This window comes from Mastigoproctus giganteus, chromosome 2 (assembly GCF_048544385.1).
Source record: "Mastigoproctus giganteus isolate SK-2022 chromosome 2, ASM4854438v1, whole genome shotgun sequence".
NCBI classification, from domain to species: domain Eukaryota; kingdom Metazoa; phylum Arthropoda; class Arachnida; order Uropygi; family Thelyphonidae; genus Mastigoproctus; species Mastigoproctus giganteus.
The window spans coordinates 114241108-114263584 of NC_143576.1; positions in this window are offsets into that span (position 1 = coordinate 114241108).

Here is a 22477-nt window from a genome sequence, read left to right on the forward strand (position 1 = left end):
GTGTTTCTGCCACCTTGTCTACCATGATATTAAACTCTCTGATTAGCTCTTGGACACGAATACCAAAAGGTCGGTTGGCAGTCTGACGGGTATTATACAAGTTTTCCCAACGTGGCTCGAAAACGGATGCCCACGTAGGATGGTCTGGCAGGGATTTCAACTTTAAAGCATAGTTTAAAGACAACTGCTTACGTCGAAGGGATAACGATGGTTCGTTTGCTTCGACGTATAAGCTCTGGACAGGAGATGTTCGAAAAGCTCCAGTAGCGATACGGAGAGCCTGATGGTGGACAGGGTCCAGCCATCGGAGGACACTATCTCTAGCTGAGGAGTATACCTGGGACCCGTAGTCTAATTTGGGGCGTACAAGTGCACGGTAAAGCCGTAGTAGGGTGCATCGATCTGCTCCCCAACGCGTTGAGGAGAGAGAGCGGAGAATATTGAGACCCCTCGTGCATTTTGTACGAAGTTGACGAATATGTTCGAGAAAGGTCAACTTTTTATCAAACACAAGTCCCAAGAATTTTGTGTCTGACACTACTGGAATAACATTTTGCCCGAGCCTTAATTCAGGTTCAGGATGAAGACTACGCTTGCGACAAAAGTGTACGCAAACGGTCTTCTCCGGCGAGAACCTGAAGCCATTGGCAAGTGCCCAGACATTCAGATTATCAATGGCTTTCTGCAGTTGTCTTTCAACAACCCTCATGTTGCACGACTGACAAAAAATGCTAAATTCATCAACAAAGAGGGCACTGTTTACAGTTGGAGGAAGTTGTTCTATGATGGAATTGACTTTGATGGCAAAAAGCGTGACACCTAAGACTGAGCCTTGTGGTACTCCCTCCTCTTGGCGAAAGGAGCGAGAGAGTGAGGATCCCATACGAACTTGGAAAGATCGATTGGCTAAAAAATTTTGAATAAAAAAGGGCAGATGCCCTCTTAGGCCTAGGCTATGTAAATCTTTTAAAATGCCAAATCTCCAAGTTGTGTCATACGCTTTCTCCATGTCAAAGAAAACCGACACCAAGTGTTCGCGTTTTAGGAAAGCATCCCGGATGGATGCTTCCAATCTAACAAGATGGTCCAAAGTGGACCGGTTCCTTCGGAAGCCGCACTGGATTCTGGAGAGAAGGTCGTTTGATTCTAAGTACCATATTAAACGGGAATTAACCATTCTCTCCAGGATTTTGCACAGACAGCTAGTCAGAGCAATAGGACGATAATTGGTGGTGACCTTTGGATCCTTTCCTGGCTTACGAAAGGCAAGAACGATTGCCTTTCGCCAGGAGTCCGGAAACTGCCCTTCAGTAAAGATTCTGTTATACAGAAGGAGCAGACAATCCATAGATTTTGGTGAAAGATGCTTAATCATTTCATAATGGATGCCATCTGGTCCAACGGCACTTGCTTTGGAAAGAGCGAGGGCTCTTTTCAATTCCAGAATAGTGAAATCCCCGTTGTAGGGATAAATGCCCTTAGTTTTAAAGTTAAGTGCCTGTTTTTCGATTTTATATTTCAGGACCAGGAACTCTGGGGAATACGAAGATGTTGCAGAGATGTTAGAGAATGTTTCCCCAAGAGCATTGGCTATTGCAGTTGGATCTGCAATAGCGCATCCATTATAATCTAGGATTGCAGAAGGTTGGGAGGTATATTTTCCCTTCATTTTCCGGATTTTATCCCAGACTACCTTAGATTTGGTAGACTGGTTAACAGATGATGTAAAACGGATCCACGATTCCTTTTGACTCTGACGACGGATGTAGCGTGCTTTGGCTCGTGCACGTTTGAAGGCTATAAGGTTGTTCGTGGTAGGATATCGGCGAAATATCCCCCACGCTTTGTTTTGAGCCTTTTTTGCTGCTGTGCATTGTGAATTCCACCAAGGTTTAGGAAATGGTGGGAACCGGGCTGATGTTTTTGGGACAGCATTAGCAGCTGCTTGGACAACAGTTTCTGTGATGTACTTAACTGCATCATTGATAGGCTCTTGACTGACTGTACTAAGATCAAAATTTGCCTGATGTTGGAAGGCAGTCCAGTCAGCCTGATCAATCTTCCACCGCGGTAGCCTGAAGGGAAGACATGGTCTCCCACTGTGTAGCAAGGTTATCACGGGGAAGTGATCACTACCGTATGGATTCTCCTCCACTTCCCAGGTGAGTGAAGGGAGTAGAGAAGGGGAGCAGATAGAGAGATCAATGGCAGAAAAAGTACGGGTTGGCATGTGGAAAAAGGTGTTTGTTCCAGTATTTAGAAGGGAAAGGTCATTGTCATTGAGCATATGCTCTATGACTCGTCCCCTTCCATTGATGTTAGCACTACCCCACAGGGTGTTATGTCCATTAAAATCCCCAAGAAGTAAGAAAGGGGGAGGCAGCTGCGTTAGAAGATCATCAAGGTCTGCCTGGGAGATGTCAGTCCCAGGTGGCAAATAAATAGAGCATACAGTTAATAAGAATCCCACTGAAAGGCGAATTGCAACAGCCTCTATGCTGGTTGTAATTAGCAAGGGCTGCACTGGGGTCTGGTTACCCACCAGGATAGCCACTCCCCCATGTACAGAGCCATCCGCAATTCTATCCTTTCGAAAAACTGTGATGTTGTGCATGGTGGGATCGTCATTTGCCTTTAGGTATGGCTCCTGCAAGCAAAAGCAAACTGGCTCGTGCTTTTGCAGGAGGGCCTTGATGTCATCTATATTTCGTCGGAATCCACGACAATTCCATTGTAGGAATTTAGCCATTATTTTGGCTTGGTGGGTCCATCAGGCGGCTTCCGAGGTGCTGAGGGCTTACTTTTGTCAGTCTTGGATTTATCTTTTTTGGGGAAGAATGGACGCTGTCCCGTGTCCATTTCCTCCTCCGCAAAGAGTTCCAAGACTGACTCTTCGGGTACCTCCTTCTGTTCGACCTCCATGTTTTCTTGGGAAGTAGGAGGTACTTCATCTTTCTTATTTTTTTCTTTGGTGATTGCCTTTGTTACTTTAGGAGCATTAGGAGGTACCGGTACAGGAGTGGCAGTTGATTGGTCCTTCTGTGCAGGTTTTTGCGGACTTAACAGATAACGCGCGATGGGAGTGAAAGACTCCTTTGGAGGGATGGACATGTCCGTCTGTGTTCCGATGGAACACCTCCCTGCTACCTTCTGGGCGTAGGTAGGCTTGTTGATGTTGAGCGGTTTCACCGCTTTCCTTGCCTCCTGGTACGAAATGTTTAGCTCTGCCTTCAGCCGTTGTATTTCTTTTTCTTCTTTCCACCTCTGGCATGCTCTTGAGTAGGCCGGGTGTTCTCCCTCACAGTTAATACAGGTGGGTTTTGGGGCTGAACATGCTGTTGTTTCATGGTCCTTTGCACCGCATCGAGCGCATGCAAGGACTCCACGGCAGGCCATTTGAGAATGTCCATACTTCTGGCATTTGAAACACCGTAAAGGGTTCGGAATGTATGGACGCACTGAACAGTTGATGTATCCAGCTTTAATCTCATCAGGAGGTTTAGGAGTGTTAAAAGTCAGGATAACGCTCCTGGTTTTAACAATTTTTCCATCCCTTCGCGCAGTGATTCTCTTGACGGCAATGACTCCCTGTGGTTTTAATTCGGAGCAGATTTCCTCCTCGTATACGTCGAGAAGGTCCCACTCCGAAATGACACCTCTCGATGAATTGAGTGTTCTGTGTGGTGTCACTGTTATAGGGATTCCTCCAATTGATGTTGTTCGGAGGAGATGTTCAGATTGCCTGTCATTTTAAGTTTCAATTAAAAGGTCTCCAGAACGGAGCCTCTTAACTGATTTGGGAGAACCTGCTAACCCATCTAACCCTTTCTGTATGAAGAAGGGTGACATTTTTCCATTCGGTTTTTCAGTGGTGGAATGCATGATTAGAAATCTTGGGACCGGCCCTGATGATGGTGTTTCAGTTCGCTGTCTCTTTGTTGCAATAGTATTATCTGCCTCTCCGTCTATGTTTTCAGATAGGGACCGGGTTGGGGCCCCTGAAGAAGTAAGTTTATCAGGATTCATGAGTTTTTTTAAGTGGTTCAGTGCCCGGGCTCCCCACCCACCACGGAGCCCAAAGGGACGCCCACTACCCGGCATGCAATAAATGCGCTCGGGAGTGGGACGCCAGGGCTACCCAGACACCATACCCGCACCGCCTCCAGCCTGAATCCTGTCCCTCGGACCATGAGGGTAGGGGCATGGCTTTGACACGGTTGACCCTCGCAGGCGAACCTACTAGCCGATTGATCCTAGCCGGGCCTTCCAGGACCACCCGTCTTGTCGAAGCAGGGGCCAAAGTGGTGTATTGAAGCTGGGCCCCTCAACCACCAGGATCCCCTTTTCCGAATTTCCACGGGTCGCAGCGCACGGCAAACACGCCGGATTCCATTGATGTAAGCCCGGAACCTAGGCTGTGGGCGTTGGATCCCAGTGATGCTAGTCTGGAAGTCCAGCAGCGTCACTGGGAGGTCCCCTCACCACGTACAGGTGCCCACGTCGAGGGGTACTACATAAGAATGACTCCAGGAACTTGGGAAGGTATGTTCGGAAAAAATGCGATTGAAAAATATGAGCAGTAATTAGAGTGATCTCTGATCCAAATTTTGCAACATTACATAGTATATCCCATCTGGGCCAGCAGCACTGTTTCTTGAGTTGTTAAGGGATTGTTGCAGCTCAAGCATGGTAAATGGTTTGTTATAAGGTAAAGCGGAATTGTCAGTGAAATTTAGTCTGGATTTCTCTGCAATTGTTTTAAGTTTTTGAAATGTTTGATCATAGGCGATAGAAGAGGACAGCTGAGAAAATGTGGTTCCCAGTGCATTTGATATTTCTGTAGGGGTAGAAAGCTCCTGTCCATTCCAGTTCAGTAGTGGGGTGGATAAAGGAGGAAATTTACTGTTTAAACATTTTATTTTTCTCCAGATTAATCTAATATCAGTATTTTTATTCACTGACGAGGCGAATTTAATCCAGTTTTCTTTTTTCGCTTTACGTCTGATGTAACGAGCTTTTGCTCTAAGACGTTTATAACTAATAAGATTGAGGGTGGTTGGGTGTTTGCGGAAAAGGTTCCAGGCTTTGTTTTTCTCTTTTTTCGCATGGTTGCAGTCCTCATTCCACCAATAATTTGTTTTTCGTCTATTTCTTGCTTGATATTGAGGAATGGTAGCGGATGCGGCTGACAGAATTTCATTTGTGATGTGCTCAGTAACACTGTCGATGGAACAGGACTGAATAATGTAGTTGTTGTTGTTGTTGTTGTTGTTGTGGGGGTTTCATGGCGCATAAGCAACTTTGACTATAATGCGCCTATTCATTTATATTAAAGGAAAAGGGAAAGAATCATACTGTCTGAGATGTCCTTAATCAGAAAAGATTAAAAATTCTAATTTGCTTCAGAAAACGGAAGAATTCAGATATATTTGCCTTGTCACCTATCAAATTCTCTAGGGTTATTGGTTGTTGAAGGATAACCAGTGATTGCAGCGTTGAAATTCTGTCTTGTTTATAATAGGGGCAGTCAATGAGAATGTGTTTAACTGTCATATTTATATAGCAATGTGGACACAGTGGTGGATCATCTCCTGTACGTAAATGAAGGTGGGTCAGGTAAGTATGACCTATTCTTACTCTTGAAAGAATTACTTCTTCTCGTCTTGATGTTCGGACACTGGAGGGCCAGATTTTCGGAACCTGTTTAATCTGAAAGAGTTTATTGTTCGTTTGGGAATGCCACTGCGCTGTCCATTCTGTTAGGCATGCAGCATGAATCATTATTGCATAGTCTGAGGCTGGGACAGGGATATTGGTTAAATCTAAGCTGGTTGGGTTTTTTGCAGCTTTATCAGCCTGTTCATTGCCTAAAATACCAGAATGTGCTGGTATCCAGCAGAAAGCGACCAGTTGGTGACGTTCATTAATCTTTAGTAATAAATTTCTAATTTCATTTATAACAGCGTGCAATTTATCTGAGGAATTACTCAAAGCCTTGATTGAGCTGAGGGAATCCGTGTAAATTACTGATTTTAATGAGCAGTCAGGAGGGAGATTATTTAAAGCTAGTTTAATTGCGAATAATTCGGCCGAGAAGATACTGAAATCAGAAGGAAGGGCTGCTGATACAATTGTATTCGGAAACACTGCAGCTGCTCCAACTTTTGAATTGGATTTAGAGCCATCTGTGTATATTGGTAAAAAATCAATATACTTTTGAGTGTGGACAGTATGAACTTGCCTAATATTTGATGATTGCAAAATATTCTTTCCCCACTGGCAGAGGTAAGTGTCACAGGTCGGTATAGGAGTTTGAACCCATGGTGGTTGGGTACAAGTGGCTACTTGTTGTACGGAATGGAGGGATATATTCCAAACCTGCAGTAGTTCAAGAAGGCGATGACCAGCTGGTTTTACTATGTTAAGTTTATTTCTGTACAGATTTTCTAATGGTGGATTGAAAAGATATGGCTGAATGGGATGCGAGGCACAACTTTGTATCTTGACAGAATACTTTAGCAATAGTAGTTTCCTACGTAAATATAGTGGCGGCTCATGAGCATCAATGTAAAGGCTATGTGCGGGCGATGTTCTGAATGCGCCAAGCGCAATCCTCAGTGCACTGTGTTGTACTGGATCAAGCCAGCGTAATGCGCTCTTTCTGGCAGAATCATAAATGGGAGCTCCATAATCAAGACGGGATCTGATTAATGCCCTGTATAATCGAAGAAGGCAGGTTCGATCTGCACCCCACGTTTGTGCAGATAAAGCTCTTAATATGTTTATCTTTTTTAAGCAGGCAGTACGTACTTTTTTAATGTGCTCTAAGAAATTTAGCTTGTTGTCCATGATTAAACCTAGAAATCTAATGTTACTAGTGACTGGGATGGAAATATTAGAGATGTGAAGTTCAGGATCCAGATGAAATTTTCGTTGTCTACAAAAATGAATAGCAGCTGTTTTCTGCTGTGATAGCCTATAGCCGTTAAGGCTGGCCCATTGCTGTATTTTATTTAACGATATCTGAAGCTGTCGTTCAATAGATCTCATATTTTGGGAATGACAGGAGATGGCAAGGTCATCCGCATAAAGGTAAGTTTCTACAGTATTTGGAAGTTGTTTAGTGATAGAGTCTATTCTTAGGGCAAAAAGAGTGGCACTCAGTACTGATCCCTGTGGAACACCTTCTTCCTGAATGTAAGTTGCAGAGAGGGCATGTTGGTATCGAACTTGAAAAGATCTAGTGTGTAGAAAATGCTTTATAAATATAGGAAGGTTGCCCCGCAGACCAAGAGAGTAAAGGTCTCTTAGTATGCCATGCCGCCAGGTGGTATCAAAAGCCTTCTCTATATCTATGGAAACCATTACTAGATGTTCATGTTTAATAAAGGCATTACGAATGGCAAATTCAGCCTTAACCATAAGGTCCAGGCATGACCTGTTTTGACGAAAGCCATACTGACTATTGCTCATTAACTGTTCTGACTCAATGATCCAGACGAGTCTACAGTGGACAATTTTTTCTAGAATTTTGCTGAGGCAGCTTGAGAGGGATATTGGTCTATAACTATGGGGATTGGTTGGATCTTTTTCAGGTTTTAGGAATGCTAAAACAGTAGAATGATGCCAAGAAGTTGGATAGATATTTTCTAGAAAAATGCGATTGTAAAAGAGCAGAAGGAGATGCAATGCTCTGTCATCAAGATGTTGTAGCATGACGTAATAGATTCCGTCTGGTCCGGGAGCACCATTGTGGGCTGTTCCGATAGCATGCAAGAGTTCGGAATATTGTAGGGGTTTGTTATATGGCAGAAGGAGAGCAGTTTGGAAGTTAACAGAGTGCTGTTCTGCAGTGTTTTTAATTCTCTGGAAAAGTGGAGTGTAAGCTGCTGCCGCTGAGATTTCAGCAAATGTGTTGCCCAAAGCATTTGCGATATCTAAAGGGCTAGATAGATCTTGCCCATTATAGGACAGAATTGGTGAAGGTACGGTAGGGAACTTACCAGAAAGCTGTCTAATTTTTTTCCATATTATTTTGGTGTCGGTGTTTTTGTTAATGCTTGATGCAAAACGGATCCAGGATTCTTTCTTGGCTTGCCTTTGTATGAAGCGTGCTTTTGCCTTTGACTTCTTATAATTTATTAGATTGGGTGTTGTTGGATATTGCCGAAACAAATTCCAGGCTTTATTTTTGGCTTTTTTGGCTTTTGTGCATTGCTCATTCCACCAATAATTATAATGCTTACGAACCGAGGGATTTGACAGTGGTATTGTTTCTTTAGCCACATTTAGGAGATGTGACGTGATGTATTCTGTCACATCATCGATAGGCTGCAGACGGATTTTTTCCTCATCAAAAGATATTGATGACCGGAATTTTGCCCAGTTTGCTCGGGCAAATTTCCATTTTCTGCACGGTTGAGCTGGAGGAGTCTGTGCTATTAATAGGTTGCATACAATTGGGAAGTGATCACTACCCATTATATCATTTAAAACATACCACTCTATGGTCGGGACCAGTAATGGGGAACAAATGGAGAGATCTATAGCTGAGGTATGTCCATTTGGGAGCTGAACGTGAGTGTGTGTGCCAGTATTGAGTATGTTGAGGTTTACTGCCTCTATTAGGCTCTCAATGAGTCGACCTCGTCTATCTAATTTAGGATCACCCCATAAGGGGTGGTGTCCGTTGAAGTCCCCTAACATACAGAGAGGTGGAGGTATCTGTATAAGGAGATCTTCAAGATCTTTTAAACAGTAGGTACGGTTTGGCTGTAAGTAGATTGATACTAAAGTTATTTCAATATGGAGCTTTATACGCACAGCAACAGCTTCTATTTCAGTTTGAAGTGGAATATGTTTAGTTGGGATCACTGAATTTATCAGGATTGCTACACCACCATGGGCAGCATTTGCTGTATTACGATCCCTTCGATAAAGGCAATAGTTCTTTATCGAAGGAGAAATTTGCGAAGTTAAGTATGTTTCCTGAAGACAAAGGGCAACTGGAGAAAATCGATTTATTAGATCTTGGATATCGACTGTATTGCAACGAAAGCCTCTGCAGTTCCATTGTAAGATACAAGGCATTATTTGTGTTTAGTTGATGGAGCTGATTCTGACTGCTTTTTGAAAGTGATTGGTTTATGGCGATCCAATTTGTGTTTGTCTTTTTTTTGGAAGACTGGCCGACCAGTGTCCATTTCTTCTTCTTCAGCATGGATCTCTAAAAGAGGATCTTCCTCTATAGATGTGCCATCTGTGTCCATGCTTGTGTCTCGAATATTTTTGGTTATACTTGAATTTGTCATACATGGTGTGGTAGCACTCATTGGAGGAGGAGATTCCGCTGGTATTGTAAGAGGAGTATTATTTGCTTGGTCTGAGAGTTTGGGTTGTTGTTTACGTACATTTGGTTTTTCCTCAGAGAGGACAGTTCTAGCCCAATCTGAAATTGAAATATTAGTAGGAACTCTAACATTAGTTTGAGTAGAGACTGTTTGGTATTTTTTAACTGCATTTGCATAGGAAATATTTTTATTCATAGTAGGGGTCACTAGTCTTCTCGCTTCTGGGTAACTCACTTTGTTCTCGACCTTGTATTTTACAATTTGTTTCTCCGTTTTCCATTTTTCACAAGTTCTGGAATAGGCAGGATGATCACCTTTGCAATTTGGACATATCATTTTAGTAGTCGTACAGTCACTTTGTATGTGATCCGAGGAACCACAGTTGGGACAGACAGGAACTCCTCTGCATACAGTTTGTGAGTGGCCATACTTTTGACATTTAAAACATCTTAAAGGATTGGGAATGTATGGGCGGATACGACAAAGTAAATAACCTGCTTTTACAGAGGACGGTAAGTTGGGCGTATTGAACGTGAGAATAATGTTTCTAGTTGGGATAAGTTGATTATCTTTTTTAGTCATTATACGTTTGGCTTGAATTACATTTTTTCCCTGCAGCTCTTGAGTAATTTCTTCCTCCGTGACATTTAACAGGTCCCAACTGGATATGACACCCTTAGATGAATTTAGGGTTGCGTGAGGAGATATTTTTACCGGAATGCCCGCAAAGTTTGTTAACTGTAAGAGTTTCTCCGAATGCCTGTGGTTCGTAGTTTCCACTAGCAGGTCTCCTGATTGTAATCTCTTGACAGTCTTAGGCGATCCTGCAATACCTTCGAGATGTTTTTGTATTACGAAGGGAGACAGTTTGCTCATTGGCTGACTAGTAAGGGAGTGGAAAATTAAAAAGGATGGGCAGGGTTGCTCCATCTGATTAGTCTTCTGTCTCTTTGGGTGATCATTTTCTAAGTCGTGATTGGGGTCATAATTTATATAAGTGTCTGTTCTTGAGCTCGAAGGCTCTAACGGTGGATAATTATTTTTATCCATAATGGCTCCTTTTCGCCCTGGGGGTTTCTCTTTACCACCCAGGTTACCGGCCCCGCCACGGGGAGGCAGGAGCAGTGCCGCTTTGTGGCCAAGCGTAGAGTTAGTACGGTTACTAGATCTAAATTAAAGAAAAAGGTGATTTCCTTCTTCTGGGCTCTCTTCTTATTTCTTATAAGAGACTAGAGCTACTTAACAGAAAATTGAATAACTGCAAGATAAAACAAAGGAAAACTTATTCGCTGGCAAGAAAAACGCTTGATATACGCAAAATAATCACTTGACCACGGAAACGCTTGGCACCCGGGGCCTATGTAGTTGTCAAATGATATTTGCGTTCTGTATTTTGTCCAATCAGCTCTTGAAAATTTCCATTTCATTGGATTTTTCTGTTGGGAAGGAACAGGATGTTTGAATTTTGCAGATTATGGGATAGTGATCACTGCTATAAGGATCGCTTAGAGTTACCCACTCTATACTTGGAAAGAGGATTGGGGAACAAATGGTAAGGTCTATTGTAGAGGTTGTACCTGTAGGGAGATGGATATATGTGGGAGTGCCAGTATTTAGTAAAGTGAAATTTTGCCTGTCTATCAACATTTCTATAAGCTTCCCTCGTTTGTCTGATATAGGTGAACCCCATATTGGATGGTGGGCATTAAAGTCTCCTAGGATACAAAAGGGAGATGGTAACTGCAAGACAAGATCTTCGATTTCTTGAATGGTATATTGATGATTTGGTGGAAGATAGATTGAAACCAGTGTCAGTGTAATACCATTTACAACGCGAGTGGCAACAGCTTCTAAGGAGGTTTGTAAATGGATGCGTCTGGAGGGGATACTTGAATCCACGAGTATTGCTACTCCTCCGTGAGCACTGTTAGTGTCAGCTCTGTCTTGTCTAAACAAGGTATAATTTTTGATTTTGATTGAGATCTGAGGTGTCAAATTCGTTTCCTGCAAGCACATTGCAAGAGGTCGGTATAGGTGAATTAATTCATGGATATCATCGATGTTGCTGCGAAGGCCTCTACAGTTCCATTGGATGATCTGTTCCATTATTTGGATTTGAAAGAGGGAGATGAATCTGACTGCTTTTTATAAGTGGGTTGTTTGTGACGATCCAGCTTAGGTTTTTCTTTTCTGGGGAAATTGGGGCGTGTTGAATTATTGCTATCTTCCATTTCATCATCTGCATGTAATTCAAGGAGGTCTTGGGTAGTCGTATCGTCGGTATCCATCCTTGTTGAGGGTGGTTGATTAACCTCGACAGGATCTGATTTTTGAGGTTTTTCTGTTACTTTACCTTGGGTTATGATTTGGGTTGGAACTGTGATAGGTGTATTCATACTTTGGTCAACTGTGTTTGGCTTTGATGTAGGCTGGGTCGATAGAACTGATCGAGCCCAGTCTGCAATCGATTTATCTGGAGAGAGTGACACTTCCGTCTGACATGCTACTGATTAGTGAGAGTGGATAATCGAGGCATAAGAGCTATTTGGCATGGTTAGTTTAATTTGTTTCCTAGCTTCTTGATAGGAGACTTTATTTTCAGTCTTATATTTTTGAATTTTTTTGCCTATCTTCCAGAGGTCACATTCTTTAGAGTATGCTGGATGGCTTCCCCTGCAATTAGGACACTGTGGAGTTTGTGCTTTGCATTCTAACTGGGTATGAGTTGTGGAGCCACAGTTTGGACATGTTGAAACGCCACGGCATGCTGTCTGGGAGTGACCAAATTTCTGGCACTTGTAGCATCTTAGGGGATTTGGGATAAAGGGTCGAACACGGCAATTTAAGTAACCTGCTTTGACTGATGCTGGTAGATTCGGTGTATTGAAAGTTAGAATTATGTTACGTGTTGGGACTAAGGTACCATCTTTTCGTATCATGATTCTTTTTGCTTGAGTTACATTTTGTGACTTTAGTTCTTGTACTATTTCTTCTTCAGACACGTTCAGTAGATCCCACTCAGTAATCACTCCTCTGGATGAATTCAGGGTGTTATGCGGAGTGACATGTATTGGAATTCTGCTTAGAGTGGTGAGTTTCAGTAGTTGTTCAGAGTGTCTTGGGAGAGAAGTCTCTATTAACAAGTCCCCGGATTGGAGACGTTTCACCATTTTTGGAGATGATGCTGCATGTTCAAGGCATCGTTGGATGATGAAAGGGGAGAGCTTGCTAACAGGCTGTGCCGACAGAGAATGGATAATCAGGAAAGCTGGTGATTCCTGTCTGCCTGCATCTTTTTTCATTCTCTTAGAGGTAGAAAAGTCATGGTCGGGTTCACGATTGTCATATTGAGCACTCTTGGGCTCTAGACGTGGAAATTCATTCGTTTCCATTACTGCTCCTTTTAGCCCCGAGGGTTGATTTATCCCCCAGGTTACCGGCCCCGCCACGTGGAGGCAGGAGCGGTGCCACCAGTGACCAAGCGATAAAAGGTTAGTGGTTAGTGTGTTAGAAAAGTAGTTATATATACAAAAGAAAGGTGTCTTTCCTTTCTTGTAGGAGGCTTCCTTCTTTATTTACAAAGAGCCAGAAAATAAATAACTTTGAAAGTAAAGCCTTTGAAAATCTCTTTATCAACTGCTCTTTAGAAAAACGCTTTCAAATTCGCTTTGTAAATCGCTAGATCACTCGCTTGGCACTCGGGGCCCCGTGTCATACGCTTTTTCGATATCAAAGAAAATTGACACCAGGTGTTCACGTTTAAGGAAAGCATCTCGGATAGATGTTTCCAGTCTTATAAGATGGTCAAGTGTTGACCTGTTCCTTCGGAGACCACATTGAACTTTGGAAAGGAGGTCATTCCCTTCTAAATACCACATGAGAAGGGCATTCACCATCCTTTCCAAGATCTTGCACAAGCAGCTTGTCAAAGCAATGGGACGGTAATTACTCGGAAATTTTGGATCTTTTCCTGGCTTTGGAAACGCAAGCACGATTGCCTTATGCCAGGAGTCCGGAAACTCATCTTCAAGATAAACTCTGTTGTACAAACAGAGCAACTGATCCAGAGATTGAGACGAAAGATGTTTTATCATCTCATAATGGATGTCATCCGGCCCTACGGCACTCGCCTGGGATAGTGATAGTGCCGCTTTCATTTCCCATTCAGTGAAGGGTTGATTGTATTCTTCACAGTTCTTTGACGACAATTTCAAAGGTTGCCTTTCAACATTTTGTTTGAGGGCCAGAAACTCAGGGTGGTAAGATGTTTTGGCAGACACTTTAGCAAATACCTCCCCAAGAGTATTTGCAATTGCAGTTTGGTCTGCAATTGCAGATCCCTTATACTCCAGAATCGAAGAAGGGTGTGATATATATTTCCATTTCATTTTTCGGACTTTATCCCACACAAGCTTAGATGATGAAGCCTGATTGATAGAAGATGTGAATTTGATCCAAGATTCCTTCTGACTCTGACGTCTTACGTAACGTGCTTTCGCACGTGCACGTTTGAATGTTATTAAGTTATCTGCGGTGGGGTACCGGCGAAATATACCCCACGCCTTGTTTTGAGACTTTCTTGCTGCAGTGCAATTGGAATTCCACCAGGGTTTTGGAAATGGTGGAAACCGAGACGAAGTCTTTGGTATTGCAATTGCCGCTGCTTGGACAACAGCGTCTGTAATGTACTTTACCGCGTCATTAATCGGTTCCTTGGTGACTGTGTTGATATCAAATAATGCTAGATTTTTGAAGGCATTCCAGTCAGCGTGACCGATCTTCCACCGTGGCATCCTGGACGGGTGGCATGGTCTCCCTTTACAAAGGGTGGATATCACGGGGAAGTGGTCACTGCCATAAATATTGTCTTCAACCTCCCATGTACACACGGGAAGGAGAGAGGGCGAGCATACAGAGAGATCGATCGCGGTAAATGTACGGGTAGGCATGTGGCAAAAGGTGTTAAGTCTAACATTTAGCAGGGTCAGGTCATTGTTTTCAAGCATGTGCTCTATAGTCCGACCCCTTCCATTAATGTCGACACCACCCCACAGAGTATTGTGTCCATTAAAATCCCCTAGTAACAGAAAAGGTGGCGGCAATTGTCTAATGAGATCATCAAGGTCTGCCTGGGAGATGTCGTTCCCAGGTGGCAAATAGATGGAACAAACAGTTAAAAGAAACCCTACAGTAACTTGAACTGCTACAGCCTCTAAGTTGGTGGTAAGTGGTGTAGCTTGAAATGGGATGTGGTTACCCACAAGGATGGCGACGCCTCCGTGGGCAGGTCCATCCGCATCTCTGTCTTTTCGTATAACGAAAACGTTACGCAAGTATGGGTCCTCATTTGCCTTTAAATACGTCTCCTGTAAGCAAAAGCAAGTAGGCTCATGCTTACTCAGGAGCGCCTTGATGTCGTCACTATTTCGACGGAATCCACGACAATTCCATTGTAGAAATTTAAACTTTCCCATTATTTGGATTTGTTGGGTCCATCAGGTGGTTTCCGAAGGGCTGAGGGCTTCATTTTCTCAGTCCTATCTTTATCTTTCTTTAGAAACACAGGTCTTTGGCCTGTGTCCATATCTTCTTCTGCAAAGATTTCCAGAACTGGGTCATCCGATACCTCCTTATCCTCGACATCCATTGTTTCTCGTATTGCTGTTGTTGTTGTTGTTATTTAGCTTAACGACACAAGGGCTACTGAGGCCAAATTGTGTCTGTTCATAGTTTATTTAGTCGAAATATAGCACTGTTGGTGTTAAATTAAATACTCCTATATAGTCCAATACGTTTTAAAAATATTACAAGTTCATTTATGTTTGCTTCATTTCCCAGGATATGAGTTAAATCATGTGAGAGGTTCAACCTAGAGACTGACTGAAAAGTGTTTGACCGTATGGTTGAATATAGGGGACAATCGAAGAGGAAATGCCTAACAGTAAGTTGACTGTCACAGGATGAACACTGGGGTGGATCTTCTCCCAGTAGCAGGAACAGATGAGTATGATGAGTGTGTCCAATTCTGAGTCTTGCCAGTACTACTTCCTCTCGTCTGTTTTGTCGAAAGCCTGAGAGCCACAGCTTTGGTTCTTGCTTTATCTGGTAAAGTTTATTGTTGGTGTTACCTTTCCAGATCTGTGACCAATTGTCGTAACTTGCTTTGCGAATAACAGGCTTATAATCAGTGTAAGGAACCTGAAGATGTTCTGGGCCAGCTGGATGAGGATTTTTAGCTGCAAGATCCGCACTTTCATTTCCCGGAATACCAGAATGGCCAGGGATCCAGCAAAAACTGATTGATTGATTAGACACACTGCAGGAAAATAGCTGAGAATGAATGTGTTTCAAGGTAGGATGAGAAGATGAAAAATTCTTCCTTATGGCAGAAACAGCACTGAGCGAGTCAGTGTAAATTATGACAGGTGAGATGGAAAGTTCAATAATTTTACTGATTGCTAATTTTATGGCATATAATTCGGCTGTGAAGACGCTGCAGACTAATGGTAGTGAAGCTGTAACCGTTAGAGAAGGAAAAACTGCAGCTGCACCAACCGCAGTAGCTGTTTTGGATCCGTCAGTATAGACTTTACAGGCATGGGAGTTCAGAGTAGTGTGAGCTAAGTGCAACTGCCTGATATTAAAGGAAGGTACAGTATTCTTTCCCCACTCCAAAAAATGTGTATCGTGGGAGGAAGAAACGTATGTCCAAGGTGGAACAGGAGCAGTTGTGTTCTGAAAAATATCGCTTAAATTGATATTCCAACTCTGAGAAAGCTCTTTAATCCTTAGTGAAGCAGGTCTGTTTTCATTTGGCTTGCTGTCATATATCAAATCCCACCGAGTATTATAAAGATACTCCCAACTGGGGTGAGATGGAAGACTCTGGATCTTAGCAGCATAGTGGAGCAATAATGATTTCCTACGAAGATGTAATGGAGGATCGTGTGCTTCGATATAGAGACTCTGGATTGGAGAAGTCTTAAAAGCGCCCAACGCAGTCCTGAGAGCACTGTGCTGGACAATATTTAGACGTTGTAAAGTAGTGCTCCTGGCAGAGTCATACACCGGACAACAATAATCTAGCCGTGACCGGATTAAAGTTCTATAAAGGTGCAATAGTGTATACCGATCAGCGCCCCATGACATAGCCGAGACTGATCGCAGTATATTCAGATGCTTTAGACATGTATTTCTTAAATGAGAGATGTGAGCTTGAAAATTCAGCTTGCTATCTAATATCACTCCAAGGAATTTAATGGTACTTACAAGCGGGATTGGAATATTGTTTATTTGTAATTCCGGATCGGGATGGAGAGTTCGTTTCTTGCAAAAGTGGGTGAGAGTGCATTTCTTTTCTGATAGTTTGTAGCCATTCCGTGAAGTCCACGATTGTATTTTGGTAATAGCAAGTTGGAGCTGCCGTTCGATGGTGTTCATACTTTGAGATCGACAAGAAATTGTAAGGTCATCTGCGTACATGTAAGTTTCAACAGTTTTTGGGATGGCTCGTGTTATGCTGCTAACTCGGATTGAAAATAGTGTTGGACTAAGTATCGATCCCTGCGGGACTCCTTCTTCCTGAATGTGAGATGCAGAGAGTACATTTTTATATCGGACCTGAAAAGAACGCAATTGCAGAAAATTTTGAATTATTTTCGGCAAATGGCCCCTAAGCCCCAAGTGGTAAAGGTCCATAATAATCCCATGACGCCATGTAGTGTCAAATGCCTTTTCAAGATCTAGGTTGACCATGACAAGATGTTGTTTCATGACAAAGGCATTGCGGATATGAGATTCGGCTTTGATAAGCACGTCCAGCGTTGATCTATTCTTCCGAAAGCCATACTGATGATCTGGAAGGAGATTTTGTGACTCCAGGATGTAAGTAAGCCTAGTGTGAACCATTCTTTCGAAAACTTTACCCAGGCAGCTCGTAAGAGATATTGGCCTATAGTTTTCAACACAGGAATGATCTTTTCCTGGTTTTGGTAAAGCAATAATGAAAGAATGACGCCAGGAGGAAGGATAGGCATTTTCGGAGAATATCCGATTATAAAAGATTAACATGGTACTCAAATCTTCTTGAATTAAATGTTTCAGCATAACATAATGAACTCCATCTGGGCCTGCAGCACTGTTTGAAGATCTGTTTAACGATTCTTGAAGTTCTATGAATGTAAAGGGTTGGTTGTACGGGAAAGAACGGTTCGTGAAAAAGTTGATTTTATATCGTTCTGCACTAGTTTTGATGTTCTGAAATGTGGACCCATAGGAGGCAGAAGCAGAGATTGTAGCAAATGATTCAGCAAGTGCATTAGCAACTTCTTCAGCTGTAGATAGGTCTTTCCCTTTCCAATGAAGTATTGGAGAGGGCATACGAGCGAATTTCCCATTTAGTGCCTGTATTTTTTTCCAAATGAGGCGTGTGGCGGTGTCTTTTGTGATTGTTGAGGCAAAAGCGATCCACGAGTCTCGTTTCGCTTTCCGTCTAATCTGCCTTGCTTTTGCTTTAAACCTTTTATAAGCAATGAGGTTATTAGTGGTGGGATTCTTACGGAAATTATTCCAAGCTCGGTTTTTTTCCTGTTTGGCAGTGAAGCAATCTGCATTCCACCAGTGATTTCGGTGATTGTGATATGTCTTGGATTTTGGAATGTAAGTATTTGCTGCAGTCAGAATCTGATTGGTGATGTAAGTATTTACATCATCAATAGGTTCTTTTTTAACGTAAGATCTGCCTAGAAGTATTTGAGCAGAATAGCCATCCCAGTTCGCCTTTTTAAACTTCCAAGAGGATCGTTTATCAGGATTTGGTGTTACTCCTGTTTGTAAGGAGCAAATGATCGGAAAGTGGTCACTGCTAAAAGGATCAGTTAATACAGACCATGTCATGATTGGAAAGATGGAAGGTGAGCAAACTGACAAGTCAATTTGAGAAGTAGATCCTGTAGGTAGGTGGATGTAGGTAGGAGATCCAGAGTTTAATAAATTTAGGTCATTATTATATATAAATTCCTCGATCAACTTGCCTCTTCTGTCCATTGTAGCTGATCCCCACAATGGATGGTGGCCATTAAAGTCACCGAAAAGACAAATTGGAGTTGGAAGTTGTGCGATGAGGTTGTCAAGTTCTGATTGGGCCAGTGATAGAGATGGTAGAATGTAAATCGAAACAATGGTAACTGAAATACCAACTGCAATCCGAGCTGCCACAGCTTCTAGGCTGGTTCTTAATTGGATCGGTCTGGACGGTATGTTAGTATTTACAAGAATGGCTACTCCTCCACGGGCAGGAGACTCTGGGCTTCTGTCTCGTCTATATATCATAAAATTTGAGAATTTCGGCGAAACTTGGGGTGACAAGAATGTTTCCTGTAGGCATATACCTATGGGGTTAAACTGAGAGATTAAATCTCTTATGTCATCCGAATGGCTGCTTAGTCCTCTACAATTCCACTGTATGATGTTAGGCATTATTTTGGTTTGGCTGAAGATGATTCATCTGACTGTTTTTTATGTGCAGGGCATTTTTTTCGGTCTTTTTTTGGGAATAATGGACGTCCAGTATCCATAGTGTCATTGGCATGGAGTTCTAGAATAGGGTCTTCATCATTTTGGTGTATATCCACTTCCATAGTGTTGGTTGGTGGATCAGTTTCCTTAGAGTCTTTATTGGGTTTCAATCTTTCTGCATCATTTGAGACTGTCACAGTATCAGTTGGGATACTAATTGGGGTGTTGGTGGCATGGCTGGTTTTTGTTTTAGAATTTTCTTTTCCAGTGGTTGATAAGGTTGTTTTAACCCAATTAGCTAGCGAGACGTTGGGCGGTATTGAGACATCTGTTTGAATTGCAGTTGTATGAAAACTGCGAGTTCGAGAGGCATATGATGGACTTGGCATGGTCAACATTATTTGTCTGCGTGCCTCAGGATATGTGACTTTATGTTCTACTTTGTATTTTTGGATTGTCCTACCTGTTTTCCACATCTCACATGATTTAGAAAAGGCGGGGTGATTGCCTTTGCAGTTGGGGCAAATGGGAATTGCGGCTGGACAATCTGCCTGTGTATGATCTTTTGCTCCACAAATAGGACAGATGGCGTCACCTCTGCATGCCTGCTGTGAATGGCCATATTTTTGGCATTTGAAACAGCGAAGAGGATTTGGGATGTATGGACGAATTCGACAATTTAAATATCCAGCTTTTACTGAGGAAGGCAAATCAGGAGTACTAAAAGTTAAAATGATGGAACGAGTTGGAATGAGATTTCCATCTTTTTTTGTCATAATTCTTTTAGCAGCGATTACCTTTTGATGGCTAAGTTCTTGGACTAATTCCTCCTCAGACAGTGTAATTAGGTCCCATTCTGTGATGACTCCTTTAGATGAATTTAAGGTATTGTGAGGAGTGACAGACACTGGTAATCCACCAAATGTAGTTGTTTTTAATAGCCACTCAGAATGTTTGGATGTGGCTGTTTCAACCAGGAGATCTCCTGATTGTAGTCGCTTCACCATTTTTGGTGATCCTGCAATAGATTCTAGATGTCTTTGAATCATAAATGGTGATAACTTGTCCACGGGCTGCGTGGACAGAGAGTGTATCACAAGAAAATTAGGGATGTCTGGACGCTGTGCTTCAGTTCGAAGCCTTTTTGGTTGATTAATATCATGAGAGGATTCATGTCTTGAGCTTGAAGGTTCTAAGGGTGGAAAATTGTTTGAATCCATGATAGCTCCTTTTGGCCCTGGGGGTTTATCTTTACCGCCCAGGTTTCCGGCCCCGCCACGGGGAGGCAGGAGCAGTGCCACGAGGTGACCAAGCGGCTGAGTTAGTAAGTTAGTACTAATAGAAAAAAACAGAAAGGTGGTTTCCCTTTCTGGGCTTCTGCCTACTTCTTTTAGTGCGAGAGAGCTACTATGCAATAGAAATCAAGAAAACGGTTTTTCAAACTAAAATAGAAACTGTTCGCTCAAATGTTCTCTGTAGAAAAACGCTTTGGAAAACGCACTAGAATCGCTTGGCCACGGAACGCTTGGCACCCGGGGCCTCTCGTATTGCAGGTGACCCTTCCGATGTTTGCACCTTTACTTTACCACTTGGTTTTGGTAGTGGTGGAGCATTAGGAGGTACGGAAATAGGAGTGGCAGCTGACTGTGTTTTTTTTTGGGTGGGCTTTTGTGAATGCAATAAATAGCGTGCAATCGGAGTAAATGACTCTTTTGGTGGTATAGTCATCTCCGTTTGTGTACCGATGGTGCACTTTGCAGAAACCTTCTGGGCGTATGAAGGTTTCCCGCTATTTATTAGTTGAATGCGTTTTCTGGCCTCCTGATAGGATATGTTCAGTTCTGTTTTTATTTTTTGAATTTCTTTCTCGTCCTTCCACTTCTGGCATGCTCTAGAATAGGCAGGGTGCTCTCCTTGGCAATTTATACAAATTGGTTATTGTTGTTGTTGTTGTTGTTTTTTAACGACACATAGGCTGCTAGGGCCATATTGTGTCTTTCTAATGGTTAATATGGAATATCAGCTTAATTGTGATAGCTATATTTTATGATATATTCCTATACGACTTAGGAAAGTAAAGAGTTCTTTTTGATTAAAATCATCTCCCAGAATCTGTAATAAATTTATTGATGACTGCTTATTAGAAATTGACTTAAAGATGTCTAAACGAATAGTTTGAAAGTGGGGACAGTCCACTAACAAATGTCGAATGGTCAGTTGTACTTGACATGATGTACATTGGGGAGCGCTGTCATTAGTTAATAGATACAGGTGAGTGAGATGAGTGTGCCCAATCCTTAGCCTTCCTAAAATTATTTCATCTCGTCTGTTTTTTCTGAAGCTGGATTGCCACAGCCTTGGTTCCGGTTTTATTTGGTAAAGTTTATTTCCTGGATAACCTTTCCAGATTAATGACCAGCTGTTATAACATGCTTTACGGATAATGTGTTTGTAATCAGTAAATGGAACTTGAAAAGTCTGCGAAATAGTGGTTTCTGGTTGTTTGGCTGCATGATCTGCTCTTTCATTGCCGGATATTCCAGAATGTCCTGGGATCCAGCAGAATGTCACAGTTTGGTTCAATTCCATACAGGCAAGTAACTTAGAATGAATCTGTTTTACTACAGGGTGAGAGGATTTGGTATTAGTATTTATGGCAGAGACAGCACTGAGTGAGTCAGTGAATATTAAAGCAGACGGAATTAGTTGTTCAATAATGTGATCCAGAGCTAGGTTTATAGCATAGAGCTCAGCAGTGAAGATACTGCATTCTATTGGCAATGAGACAGAAGTGCTAAATGTTGGGAAGATTGCAGCAGCACCTACTTGGGTCTCGGTTTTTGATCCATCTGTATAGATTTCACATGCGTTTGAATTAGAAAGAGTGTAAGTTGCATGTAACTGTGCGATATTGGAAGGAGACAGCGTGTTCTTTCCCCACTGTTGAAAGTAGTCATCATATATTGCACAGATATTTTCCCAGGGTGGATCTGGTGGTGTTTTGTCCTGAAATATATTGCTGATATCTATGTTCCATGATTGAGCCAGTTCCTTAAATCTAAGTGCAGCAGGTCGGTTTTCATTAGGTTTACTGATATAAAATGACTCGCATTCAGTATTGTAGAGACATCTCCAACAAGGATGAGCGGGCAGACTACGGATTTTTGCAGCATACATCAGAAGTAATGATTTTCTGCGAAGATGTAAGGGAGGTTCATGAGCTTCGATGTACAGGCTCTGAACCGGGGAAGTTCTGAATGCGCCTAGAGCGACTCTCAAAGCACAGTGCTGGATGGTGTTTAGTCGTTCTAAAGTACTTTTCCTCGCTGAATCATATACTGGAGAGGCATAGTCCAAGCGAGACCTGATGAGAGCTCTATACAGATGGATGAGAGTATGACGATCAGCACCCCATGACATGGATGACACACACCGAAGGATATTCAATTTCTTCAAGCAGATGGTACGAAGATAGGCCACATGTGCTTGAAAGTTCAGTTTCCTGTCTAGTATCAGACCAAGGAAACGGATATTGTGAGCAAGAGGAATTGGCACGTTATTTAACTTTAGCTCTGGATCAGGATGAAGTGTCCGAAGTTTGCAGAAATGAG